Below are 13027 nucleotides of genomic sequence, written 5' to 3'. Positions count from 1 at the left end.
AAGGTACATGTGGCACTAGTTTGATGTTTGTAAGATTTTTTATACTAACTTATGAACTACTATTGACAATTATATATATTCTTAACTTGCAGGAGATTTCTGATGCAGCTAAGTTCCGAGAACGTGGTCTGCAATATGCCATGAAGTTGGATAGGTTATTTAGAGATACTAGTGCCACTGAGGAGGGGGCCTGAGCACCAGCTTTACCGGTGCAGGAGGATGTTGAGGGCACAATTGGAGTAGATGAGAGGTTGGATGGGGTTAATTTTGATGCGTTTGAGGGCTTAGGTAACTCAGATGAGGACCCTAATCTAATTGCATATAAAATTGATGACCTTCCCACTGATATGAATAATGTTAATCCTACCCTTGCATATGAGAGGAAAGAAGAGAGTTAGCCCTACTTTGTATGATAAGAAAGGCAACAAGGTAAGGTGTGTTGCATAACTATCTCAGTAGTTGAGTCATCTTATTGATGCACTAGAGAAGAGGAGTACAATGTCATCCAAAATTATTGATAAACCTAGATATAGTATCAATGAGGTGATGGGCCTATTGCGTGCGATGCCTGAGATTATAGCACAACCTGCACTATCTCTGATTGCTGCTGAAGTGCTCCTTAAAAGAGAATATCGAGAGATGTTTGTGGCCCTCTAAGATACCTATCTTCAGATTCAATGGCTCAAGCGAATGTCAAACCTACAGAAGTAGTTGTTGATGTATTATTATGGCGATATGTTTTGTAGTTTTAATTATGAACTTCTATTGCAAAATTATGGTGGACTATATATATTTGTGTTATATCTTGGATAATGTATCGTGGATACTATTGATTTTATGGATATTATAGATGATATGTGTTAGTATTTTTTATATTGTTTGTGTTATTTGTGTTATATGTTTATATATTATTCGTTTTATTTATTATGGATGTTTTATTTTTTGCATAATATTTTTTTCTACAGGCATGGGTAGCATTGACAATAGTTCTGAGGAAAATATTCTAACAAAGATGAGATAGTTGATGATGATAATTTTTATGTTCTACTAAATATTACACAAAATATATTGAAAAGGAGCCTTGTAGGACCTCCTATCAAAATGGATCTAAGTTTGTATCAAAGATTTTACATGGCAATCTAGATAGATGCCAACAATAATTTCGAATGAAAAATATGTATTTATTGATCTGTGCATCAAATTGAAAGTTAGATATGGTTTAAAAGCTTTTAGATATATTCGTGTTGAGGAGTTGGTGTCTATGTTTTTGATGTTTCTAAGACATGGGTTTGGGAATAGGATGGTTCAAGAAAGATTTCAACATTCTGGAGAAACAATTAGTAGATATTTCACCCATGTTTTAAATGTCGTTTTAAGAATGTCCACGGATATTATTAACTCGGTTGATAAAGAGTACAAAAATATTCAAAATAAAATCTATAATGATAGTCGTTGGTGGCCTGATTTTAAGGATTGCATTGGAGCAATTGATAACACCCATATAGCAATAAAAATTTCTCCGTCCAAACAAGTACCATATATTGGTCGAAAACGGATTCCTACACAAAATGTTATGGTCTGTTGTGATTTTGACATGTGTTTCACTTTTGTTTGTGCTGGATAGGAGGGTATTGCTCATGATACTCGTATTTTTTTAAATGCTATACGCAAAGAAGAGCTCCAATTTCCACACCCACCTAGAGACTTGCATTTTAATTAAATATATTATAATATAGACATATGCATATTGATTAAATATATTATGATCGTTGGTATACTTTTTTAACTTTCATGCATAAGGGTAAAATACTAACTTATACATATATATATATATATATATATATATATATATATATATATGTAGGTAAATATTATTTGGTGGATGCAGGATATCCTCACATGCCAGAATATATGGGGCCTTACAAAGGCGAGAGGTATCATTTACTAGATTTTCGACGTGGAAGTCAACTAAGTAGTATGCATGAAATCTTTAATCATGCACATTCCTCCCTGAGATGCACTATTGAGAGTACATTTGGATGTTGGAAAAGTAGATAGAGAATATTGAGTATCATGCCCAATTTTTCTTATCATAAACAAGTCCAAATTGTGGTGGCTTCTATGGCTAGTCATAATTTTATTAGAAATCATGCAATCAAAGATTTTGAGTTTCAGCCTTATGATGATAATGAGGATCTACTCCCTTCTGATTGTTTAGAGATTAATGAACCGTAAAAAAAACTGAGTCCAGAGCAAAGCCAAATAATAGGTAACCGTGAGACAGATATTCTGCGTGATCGTATTGCTTCTCAACTTATAGCTCGTTGACTTCTTTTCTTTATGAAATTGTTGAGGAACTTGTTGTTTTATTTTGTATTTAAACAAACATGAATGTTGCTTCTTGTATTTGTCATCATTGTGTGAGTGTGATGCCCTCTATTCTCTCAAAAGTATAAATCAAGATCTTGTCAGAAATGAAAACCTTGGCCAAAAAAGTAAAAGAGAACTAGCTATTCATAATTTCAAAGCTCATGTCAATCACTTGATAAAGCCCACAGCTAGCCTCTCATGGCTGGACCCAAGGATAACAATGTCTATAAGGATAGTTTCACCCAATTCTACCGATCCCAGATCCAACCAACTAATATAACCCACTAAGTCCAATGTCATGCATAGATGAAACACCCCAAACCCCTCAGTAGGTCCACTCGAGTTTTTTTTTTTTTTTTTTTCTCTCTCTCTCAAAATAACCTCTCAATTCTTAAAAGTCATCAAGACACCAATCCTAAATAAACATATAATCTTTTTCCTAAAATGAGGAGTTATGGAAGCCTAGTCATATATTAGAGAAAGGTTGGAACCGAACCCAATTCTCTTATTTTAATACCAGGCCAAATTAACAAGTTAAGGAAATTTAAACTATTTGATCAATATCCAATAGCTTTAATTACTATCTTTTTTCAATAAACAATGGATTTGGTAAGTATCATAACCAATGAAAAAAAGAAAATAAATATGAAATAAACAATCTATAATTGATGCTCAAAATATGCGATATCTCTAACCTCGACTTATCTTAAGTCAAACTCAAGTTAGGTTGGCTTAGTATGAGGTTGGCTAAGTTGGTCAAATTAATCATGTTAGGTTAGGTTATATAGGTAATATAAGATTAAGGAGAGTAGTGCACTTACATGACTCCATAACTCAATAGAAATGACTGGTTGGGTTAGGTTGGGACTAAGCTTAGATTGCATATAGGCCCCGTTTGGGAGAGCTTTTGGAGGGCCAAAAAATACTTTCTAGCCCTCCAAAAGTATTTTTAGATGAAATATGGGTGTTTGGTAAAAATTTTAGAAAGTTGTTTTAGCTTTCTTAGAAAGCTAAAAACAGCTTTTTGGGAGAAGTTAAAATTTGGAGCTTTCCAGAAAAGCACTTTTAGGTTCTATTGGAAAGTTATTTTTTTGACCAAAATATCCACAATAAAATATAACAATTACACAAAATATTCCTTTATAATTCTAAAAATCTGCAGGAGGGTGCAAAATTAATTTACACTAATAATTATAATATTTTATACCTTTATTATTGTATTATACTATAAATATAATATTATATTACATTATATCATAATACATTAATATGTTATGTTAAATAATTTAATATTATGTTATATTATGAAAAATTAATTTACGCTAATAATTAAAATATTTTATACCTTTGTTATTGTATTATACTATAAATATCATATTATATTACTTTATATCATAATACATCGATATGTTATGTTAATAATTTAATATTATATCAAATTATTATACTATAGTATACAATATTATATTACTATATTATGATAATATTACATTACATCATAGTAATATCATACTATATCATATATTTATGTATTAATATATATTATATTTTATTATGCTCTGTTGTATAATACTATGCAATATCTTTTATGATCATTTTGTTATACCAAAAGTACTTTCTCGGTTTGTTTACCAAATACATGTTAAAGTGCCACAGCACTTTAAAAATGTAGTTATCAAACAGCAAAAAGCATTTTATAAAATCTTTACTTCAGAAAGCTCTACTTTCCAAAACTCGACTTCTCAAAGCTATACTACCAACAGCTCCTCCAAATGGGGCCTTAGGCTTAAACTTAACCCAAGCCAATTGGATTATATTAAGATTGTTAAGCCCAAGCCCAACTCGAATTTACAAAATATCAGCCCAACCTTACTGAACAACACCACTATCTGGCCCAATTGAATCCAACCCTTCTTTTTGTCTTCTTTCTTTCTTTTCACCCTTCACTGATATGGTCAAACTGCCACTCTCCATACTCAACCCTAGGGCCATGCAGAGACTGATGGGCCACATGATGTATTTGGGCCTTATTTTGTGCCCTTCCCCTCTCCCCTCCCCCCACCCCCCCCAAAAAAAAAAAAAATCGAAAGGGTTTTAAAAAAAATGTAATCTCAACATTTTTTTTGTTTTTGTTGATAAAAGGTATGATCAAATGCTCTTGCCTGCGAACTCATATATGTGTACCAAAATTTTGACATAATGTCATACCAAAGGAAATTCTTTTCAATTTTGCATTATAATTAACTCAGCATCTTCTTCTTCTTCTGGTTCTTCTCACACTTCAAAGTTATTATCTTACCAGCTACCACCGGTCTCGGTACTCACCCTTAGGGCGAAGTAGTGATTGATGGACTACTTTGATATGTTTGAGTCTTGTTTTCTCCCAAAAGTCGAAAAATAATTTTAAACCCTAAATCTGAAATTTTTTTTAATAAAAGTGGGATCAAATGTTCTTGCTTAAAAACTCACATATTCCTGCTATGTATATCAAAGTCTTGACATAATTTTGTGCAAAAGTGGAAATTTTTTTCAACCATGCATTATAGTTGACTCAAAGCATCAATAAGTTCTCTGGGCATGGAGAAAGATAGATTTGCACCACTTTCTAAAGTAGATGTTGTGTGTTCAATTTTTTATTATATAGTTTCAAATTTTTTATACGCATGTTAAGAACTAAACAACTAGTTAAGCATGATTTTTTATTAAAACCAAAGTCAATGCAATCTGATAAAACTAAGCATACAAGTAGATGCAAGATGATGGATTGATAGTTCAAATCCGAGCCAAAGTGATGCTAGAATTATCTTGTTTTGTACTTTCATTGAAATATTTTTAATTAATGTTTTCACTTTACAGTGGATATAAAGAAGATATTTAAATGTCCAAATTAATCCCAAACTTAATTAGACTTTTATCATGACCATGGGTAAGAATCCTCTCTATTTGGGACCTGAAATGGCGAGGGCAAGTTCTCTCATCATGGTCATCCATGATTGGTTCAATGATCGTGATTGGAAGGCCACATACAAAACACTACCATATGAACAGAGTTGGGTCCACTCCAAATTATAGCCCTTGCACCCATCATAGATAACTGTGATAGGAGAATAGGCCCTCTCCAATTCAGAACAAATTAGAGAGGATCCTAAGTTTATAATCACTACTATGTATCTCTATATAGCTTCTGTTGCAAGTTTACTGCTTAGGACAAGTGAATTAGTATGGTTCATGATGATTCTTCAATTTTTTCTCTCTCTCTTTTTTTTAATCGGTACACAAGTTTGCCCCTCCTAAGTAGTAGTGACATATTTGATTAGAAAAATGAAGAAAGATTCAAAAGGGTAAATGTAGCTTTTTCAATTCCTTCTAGCATGCATGCATTACCTTTTGTTGGTTGTTTTTGTTTGGGTATTTCAAAATATCTCAAACTTTCCATATTTTTATGCATCTAGAACTGGCCATCGTATATATGTATTTGATGGGACTGTTACCATTGTATATCTAAATGGTCACTATCATTAGATTGGACAATCACTGCCATTAATCAAACTACCATAAAATATCTTTTATAAATACATCTTATCTTTTCTTATTTTCAAAATATACTCTCGTTCCTTTTTGGAAAGATCTTTTTATTTCTCTCTTCTCTCCTTGGCAAAAGAGCCCTCTACTTCTTTTTATTTTTTCTTGCAAAAAACCACTACATCTTCAGTCTTGAGGCAGGGGACAAACAAAAGCAATTCAATTAAACTTTTGTAGTTGGGAGCATATTCTTACAAAGATGTTGGTAATTAAATTCTAAAGAGAATATGTATTTAAACCGTTCATACCGAGTCGTTCATTCTAGAAAACATAAAATTTAACTTTAAGAACAATATGGTTAGCATATCTCGATAGCTAAGTTTTTCTGCTCAATTTATTTTTGTTTATTTATTTCAAATCACTTATTTATTTATGATTATTTGTGTTTATTATAAGGTTTTGCATCCATTATCTTAAAATTTCAACACCTTTGCCTTTATAACCATCATTATTTATGCATTATTTTGCCCCCGTCACTGCTCTTTGGCTGAAAAAAAGGATAGGAGATAAAGGAGAAGCAAGAAGATGAGGTTAGTAGGTGTACGCTTCTGAGCCTCCTATTTTCCAGTAGAATTAAGAGGGATATGAGTAGGGAGCATTGCGTAGCTTTCTCCTTAAGCAGCACGTATGCAGCGGCTTTCCTTTTTTTAAATATTTTTCCAAAATCTGGGGAGTTTTTCGCTTTTTGCAACGGAGGAACAATGATAGGGGGCTTTATGCAAATAGGTCCTTGCGAATTCCGACCCGGTTCACTCCAACGGCTTCCCCCGGGCTGTTTAAAACACCCGCCAAATTTGCTGGCACGGCGGTTGACAGTTAGTCGCCAATTAGGATAATGCTGGTGCAACGGTCACTCTCGTGTTCATTGTGCGATCCGGTTTTTTACTTCTTTTTCACGGAAAGAAAAAGGATTTTTTTTTATATATAAAAAAGTGAAAAACTCTGTGGATTTAACGGGCAAGTGGATAAAACCCGCTATGGGGTCTAATAATAAAATGTTTACAAAGCTCTACAAATTGAAGGCCTGTTTAGATGCCTCATTTTTATATCAATTCATTACTTGTGAATCTGATTTTTTACAAGTTGGGTTGGGTATAACTAGTTTATGATGAGGCATCGAAATGAGCCCTAAATATGTATTTTATATAATAATTTTATGAAAAAATATTATGATATATTGTAAAACATAAAAAATCGATAATTGTAAAAAATATTAAGATAATAAAAACAATAATGCTTTTATAAAAAATTTTAACCTATACGGTGCGGGGCGTACTTAAGATGATTAATTGTTAACTTTTTGCTCTCTCTTCTTTTTCTTTTTTTTTCAATACAAAATGGTGATTCCAGAACTCAAAGTCTTCTACCATTTTACCATATTTGTTAATTAATATATAATAAAAATTATACATATATATATATATATGTATATATATATATATATATATATATATATATATATATATATGTATATATGTATATATATATATTTGCTTAGCTAGCTTCTGATAGAAATTATTGAACGAAATAAATGCCTATTGTAATGGCCGTTATTAGCTATGACAATCAAAGGTAGTAGATAATAATGATAACTAATATTTTATTGTAATTTCAAATAATGGAGATTATAATGTTATAGTACTATTGCACCAACAATTGTACCTCTTGCTCAACCATTGCCCGCATCCAAAATAAAAGGCTCCTTCTTGCATTATATCATACGTAACAGGTATTTAAATTTAAATATTTCTCATGGCAACAAATAGCACTTTTCTCTTAAATAATAATATCAGAAAATAATAATTTGCTATAATTAATGCCCTCTCTCCTTTTCAGATTTTTTTTTTTTTGGTACACAAGGATGTGTTTTCCATGGTGGCCATGCACAACTAATTTAGCGCATAATTGTATCCAAAAGACACATGGAAAGACATGATGCATCTCAAAGTATTTTGAGCTTAACATTTTAACTCTATTACTAATTTTCCCTTTGCATAATATTGGAGAAAAAATGATGAGTCTAAATTTGAAATTTCCAACACTCCTATGCCACTGTTGGAGATTCATGCCTTTTTTTTTCCTTTTTATTCTTGAGAATAAATTAAACTGATGCCTCTCAAGGTTTGAGGTAACTATGAACCCTAATCCAACATTTCGAAAATATATATTCCACTAACTTTTGCTATGTGCATAATACATAACCCCCTACTATTATTTTTCTGTTAAATAAGCCAATAGATCTTGCTTACATCATCACTTTCTAGTCTATTTGAGTCTTAAAACATCTGAATCTATTTTAACCTTAGTTTTTTTTCAAGACTAACTTGGTCATTTAACCTTCTCCCAAATCAGCTAAGCTATTTTAGAACTTAAATAGGTTAGAGAGCGATGATGTCAGCAAGGTAATGCTAGCTTATTTAATAGAAAGGTAACGCTAGGAGTTATGTATTATGTATAGAGCAAAAGTTAGATAATAAAATGTATATTTCCGAAATGCCGGGTGGAAATCTGTAAATACTCCAAATCTCGAGAGGACCGGTGTAATTTATTTTTTAATATATATCAAGTTTTAAGCCAACTAATATTTTTTAAAATTTTTTAATTTAATTTAATTTAATTTAATTATCAAGTTTTAAGCCAACTGATATTTTTATATATTTTTTAAAAATAGAAGATGGCAGCGAAGCAGAAGTGTTAATGGAATTGGTGCAGTCACTAGCTATGGAGCACCGCAGGTAGCATTAAAGATATGAAATTTCCCAACCATCTTGATTTTTTTTTCTCAATATTGTATAAAGAGGATGTTAGTAACAGAATGAAAAAAAATTAATCAAGGTGTTTTGCAATGTCTTCTATCTTCCTGCATCTCAAGATGTCCCTCTCATTTTTAATGTAAAATTTGAAAACTTTATCTTCCAATTTATTTAGTCTACTAGCATGACCTGCATGACACAAGATATCTTCTTTATTTAGAAAATATATCATCTTTAAAATATTATTTTTTATTAATTGCATAGTTATTTAAAATATAATATAATTTTATAAATATACTGAACATTCATTTTATTAATAAATACTTTCATTAGAGTTTAAATAAATAGGAATATAACTGTATTTTACTAATATAAAAAGAATGATTAATATCATTAGACTTGAACAAAAGAATGATTAATGAAAATAATTATTAGCATAATTTTAGAGATGATGCAACAACTTGCATCATCCATAATATTTTTCTTTATTAGTGTGATTCTGTATGAACCTATATTATTTTTTTATTAGCATGATTTTGTTAGATTGTTAATGTGATCCTACACATCAGCCTATTTCTTTTTTTTGTATGGAGTCTGTACACAAATATATATATATATAACTTTCGATATATACCGAATATGGTGAAACAGAAAAATAAAATTATTTTTTTTCTCTTTTTTTTGCAAATATTTTAATAATAATGAATTAATATTTTACTATTTTTACTCTAATATCATCCCGGCAGTGGCATGGAATATTTATCATGAATTCTAGTGACTTTTATTTAAAATTTGTTGTTGAGATGATTGCCAACCCAATTTCGTCGGTAGCAGCTGGACGGATGGAAAATCCTTAAATCCATCATGATAGGGCCCAAATTGATTGGATCTACATGAAGCTCGTACTCAAATTTTCAGGCTTGGTCACGCCAACACCCGATCCAACCACCTGCATGGACCCACAGTCCTCGAGTCTAATAATTAGCTAACCCATTTGCATCTCTAACCACCTGTATGGATCAAGGTCAGGTCTCCATCACGGAGTTACATAATACACCGTCGCTGTTGACACAGCAACTTCAAGGATTTGTTTGCTTTGCGAGAAGGGATAATATATATATATATATATAGTTAATAAAATTTTTTAGAGAAATATCTTATATTTAATTAAAATTTAAAAAATAAGATGAAAAATAGTTTTTTAACAAAAATAAGATTTATATATTTTATGGAAAAGAAATATCTATATGGGATATAGAAAAGTCACATATCTATAGGCTGGGAGTTAGGCTTTTTTTTTTTTCAAAAAATGCTCTTAAGCTTTTAAATAAAATGAAATAAGATTTTGTTTTTTTATTAAGAGCATAATAGATATTTTACATATTTTTTTTAGAAAAAATAAATACTTAACTAAATATAATATGCTCTGAAATATACTATATTTTCATTAGGACTTTCTTACTAAAGAAACATAGGTCATTGCGAGCAAGGTCTATTTTGGACAAATCGTCCTATAAAACCATATCTGCTGAGGTTTCGAAGAAGAAACGCTTACCAAGGGGGCTCCGCTGTTATCCGCTACATTCAAAAGTGTCACGACCCCCGCCCCGTTCCCGGCGGGCCGCCGCGACGGTCCTAGGGTGCGGGTAGGCATAAGGCCACCAGCCACCACGTAGAACCCTACTACCTATCAATCATAAATAAATTCTGAAAATTTTGGCATGATGCATGCACAAAATGATCACCTTTCCTATGGTGACCTGTCAGGATTATCTCATTACATACAACAACGCTACCTGTCAGAGCAGCAATCACATAACCTGTCACATAACGAACCTGGACAATATATATCAATACATCATCACAGGCATATAACTCAACTATATAAAAATCTGGTTCCCATTCCATCCATGGTCAAACCCATATCCACAACAGGATCTATGACTGTAACTATACACTATATACAATAGAAGGTTTATAATACACCAAAAGGGTATAAACCTCTATCTACATTATACTATACTATACTATGGAGCGGCACAGCTAGCAGGCAACCACTAATCCTGCTCTTCTCTATACAATACCTGCCCTGCAATCAAAAACACCAAACTGGGGAGTGAGTATATAAATACTCAGTGAGTGGAGTAGAGAGTACTATGCACATGAGACAGAATATAATCATGGCTCGAGATGAAATCTCAAGATCAATAACAAGATGAACATGAACTCAACATAAAGAATATGGAGTAAATCATCAATATCACCACAATCAATATCAACTCATCTGAAGCATATATGGAATAATCAAGTCAACATATATGCTACTCATGAATATGTTCAACAGGTCATAGTACTGAATCATATAAATCAGGTGTCAATAGGCTGAATCATCAACAAGACAGCTATCGGGAGGTGGGTTTTACGCCCCAGGCGAACCAGCAACAACTCCCTACTGCCATATGCATACATCGAATATGACACCACACCAATATGTAAATCATCACTAGACAGCTGTCGGAAGGTGGGTTTTACGCCCCAGGCGAACCAGCAACAACTCCCTACTGTCACATGCATATGCAGGATAAGACACCATACCGATAACATAAATGCTAGACAGCTATCGGGAGGTGGGTTTTACGCCCCAGGCGAACCAGCAACAACTCCCTACTGTCACATGCATATGCAGGATAAGACACCACACTGATCATATAAATGCTGGCCAGTATCCAGAACAGAAATCCATCTCACATCTACATACTAAACGGCACCTCGCGGGAATTCTACATCCGCGGAAAGCCATACTGCACCTCGCGGGGTCTTACTATGCCCGGCGGCAAGCAGAATATAAGTCGTAGGACCGGCCGATCCTACGCCTAGGGCCGTGTCCCCCCTAGGAAGGGACTGGGCTCCGCCCACCCAGAAGGCTACTATGTGCACAAAGGCCGATGTTCAACCCCATCGACTATAGGTGTCCTGCAGATACTGCCAAGCCATGCATAAATGCCATAATGCACCCTCCCAATACTCTACTAAAAAGGAGCATAATTAAGACTACCACTCACTCGACTCCGACCCAATCATAAACTAACATTAGGGTTGGGAGTGAGGGGTCAAGGGTGTGCAATGCAACTCAATATACCACTGAAATGGGCTCTACAAATCTTTGAAATAGAGGAAATGGAATCAATTTACAAAAGAAGTCATTTCACAATTCAGATCAAATTTAACTACTCATAAAGGAGTATAATCAAGCTACGACTCACAAGTCTTTAAAATAGAGGAAATGAAATCAATTTACAAAAGAAATCATTTCACAATTCGGAATCAATTTGATTACTCATCAACCCCTCGTAATTCCTCTCAATGTTCCCTCAAATGCATGTACAGAATAATCAAGCATGGAGAATCAAGATTATAGAGGAATCTACTACAATATCAATCAATATGCTCAAGTGGAATCAATTCACACTTGGCGACATTCATGAAAATGAATTAAGAATGCTCATAGTGCAAAGTACATGACTCCCACTCATCTGTCAATCTGGCACAGCCCTGATACGCCTCCAAAAATCTACAGCAGGCAGTGGGGAACTTCTTCCTCTTGTTCCCTAGCTTCTTGCCCAACTGTGACATGCATTTACAATACATTTAGTCTTGTATCAAGGGCTATAATCTACGTGCCAATTATAACATAGGAAACTTTAATTGATTCAACTTCCCTGTTCCCTAAATCTTTTCTTTTCTTTCTTCTTTTCCTTTTTAATTAATTAACTCACCATTTATGTGTATTAGGGACTCCTTTGCATGAGTACAAGGTCCCTTTTAGCTTGATCTAGGCTTAATACTCTATTATAGCATGAAATCCCTTATTTTCCACCCGGATGAACAGTAACCCGAACTGACAGTGGGTTACTTCATCCCGGTTTTGATCCACTTTCAGGACTCCAAATTTGATGAAATTTTTACCTAACATTCTACACTCATAGAGGATTCCAAAGAGATAACATGCATCATCATCGGAGGCCGTTTGATCCCCTAAATAATTCGCCGAAGTTGGGACTTCGACACAGTTTTTCCGTAGTGCCGGAAAAATTTGTTAAAATCCGATTCTTCCTCTTTTAACCACCTCTACAACCCTTATCCGACCCCTCTAGACTATATCCACCCTTTGTATAGCCTAATGTCATCAAAAGACTAGATAGGGACGGATATTTACCTTTTTCTTTTTGGAAATCGAGGTCCTTGCGTAGAGAAGAAGGAGATCTACGTTTTTCCCTCAGCTGGAAGTGCAACCGGGATCCCTTTCCTCCTTGAATCCCCTT

General features: G+C 33.3%; 1 pseudogene; it reads left to right on the top strand.

The window, feature by feature from the left end:
• The first annotated feature begins 1378 nt into the window (after window positions 1-1378).
• LOC148703189 (uncharacterized) lies at window positions 1379-2058 on the top strand (annotated as a pseudogene).
• Window positions 2059-13027: the final 10969 nt, after the last annotated feature.

Source organism: Phoenix dactylifera, chromosome 6 (assembly GCF_051530095.1).
Source record: "Phoenix dactylifera cultivar Ajwa chromosome 6, Ajwa_hap1_PhDact_Kaust_v1.1, whole genome shotgun sequence".
In the NCBI taxonomy this organism is placed as follows: domain Eukaryota; kingdom Viridiplantae; phylum Streptophyta; class Magnoliopsida; order Arecales; family Arecaceae; genus Phoenix; species Phoenix dactylifera.
The sequence above is the reverse complement of the archived record's forward strand: the minus strand, read 5'-3'. Positions and strand labels throughout refer to the sequence as shown.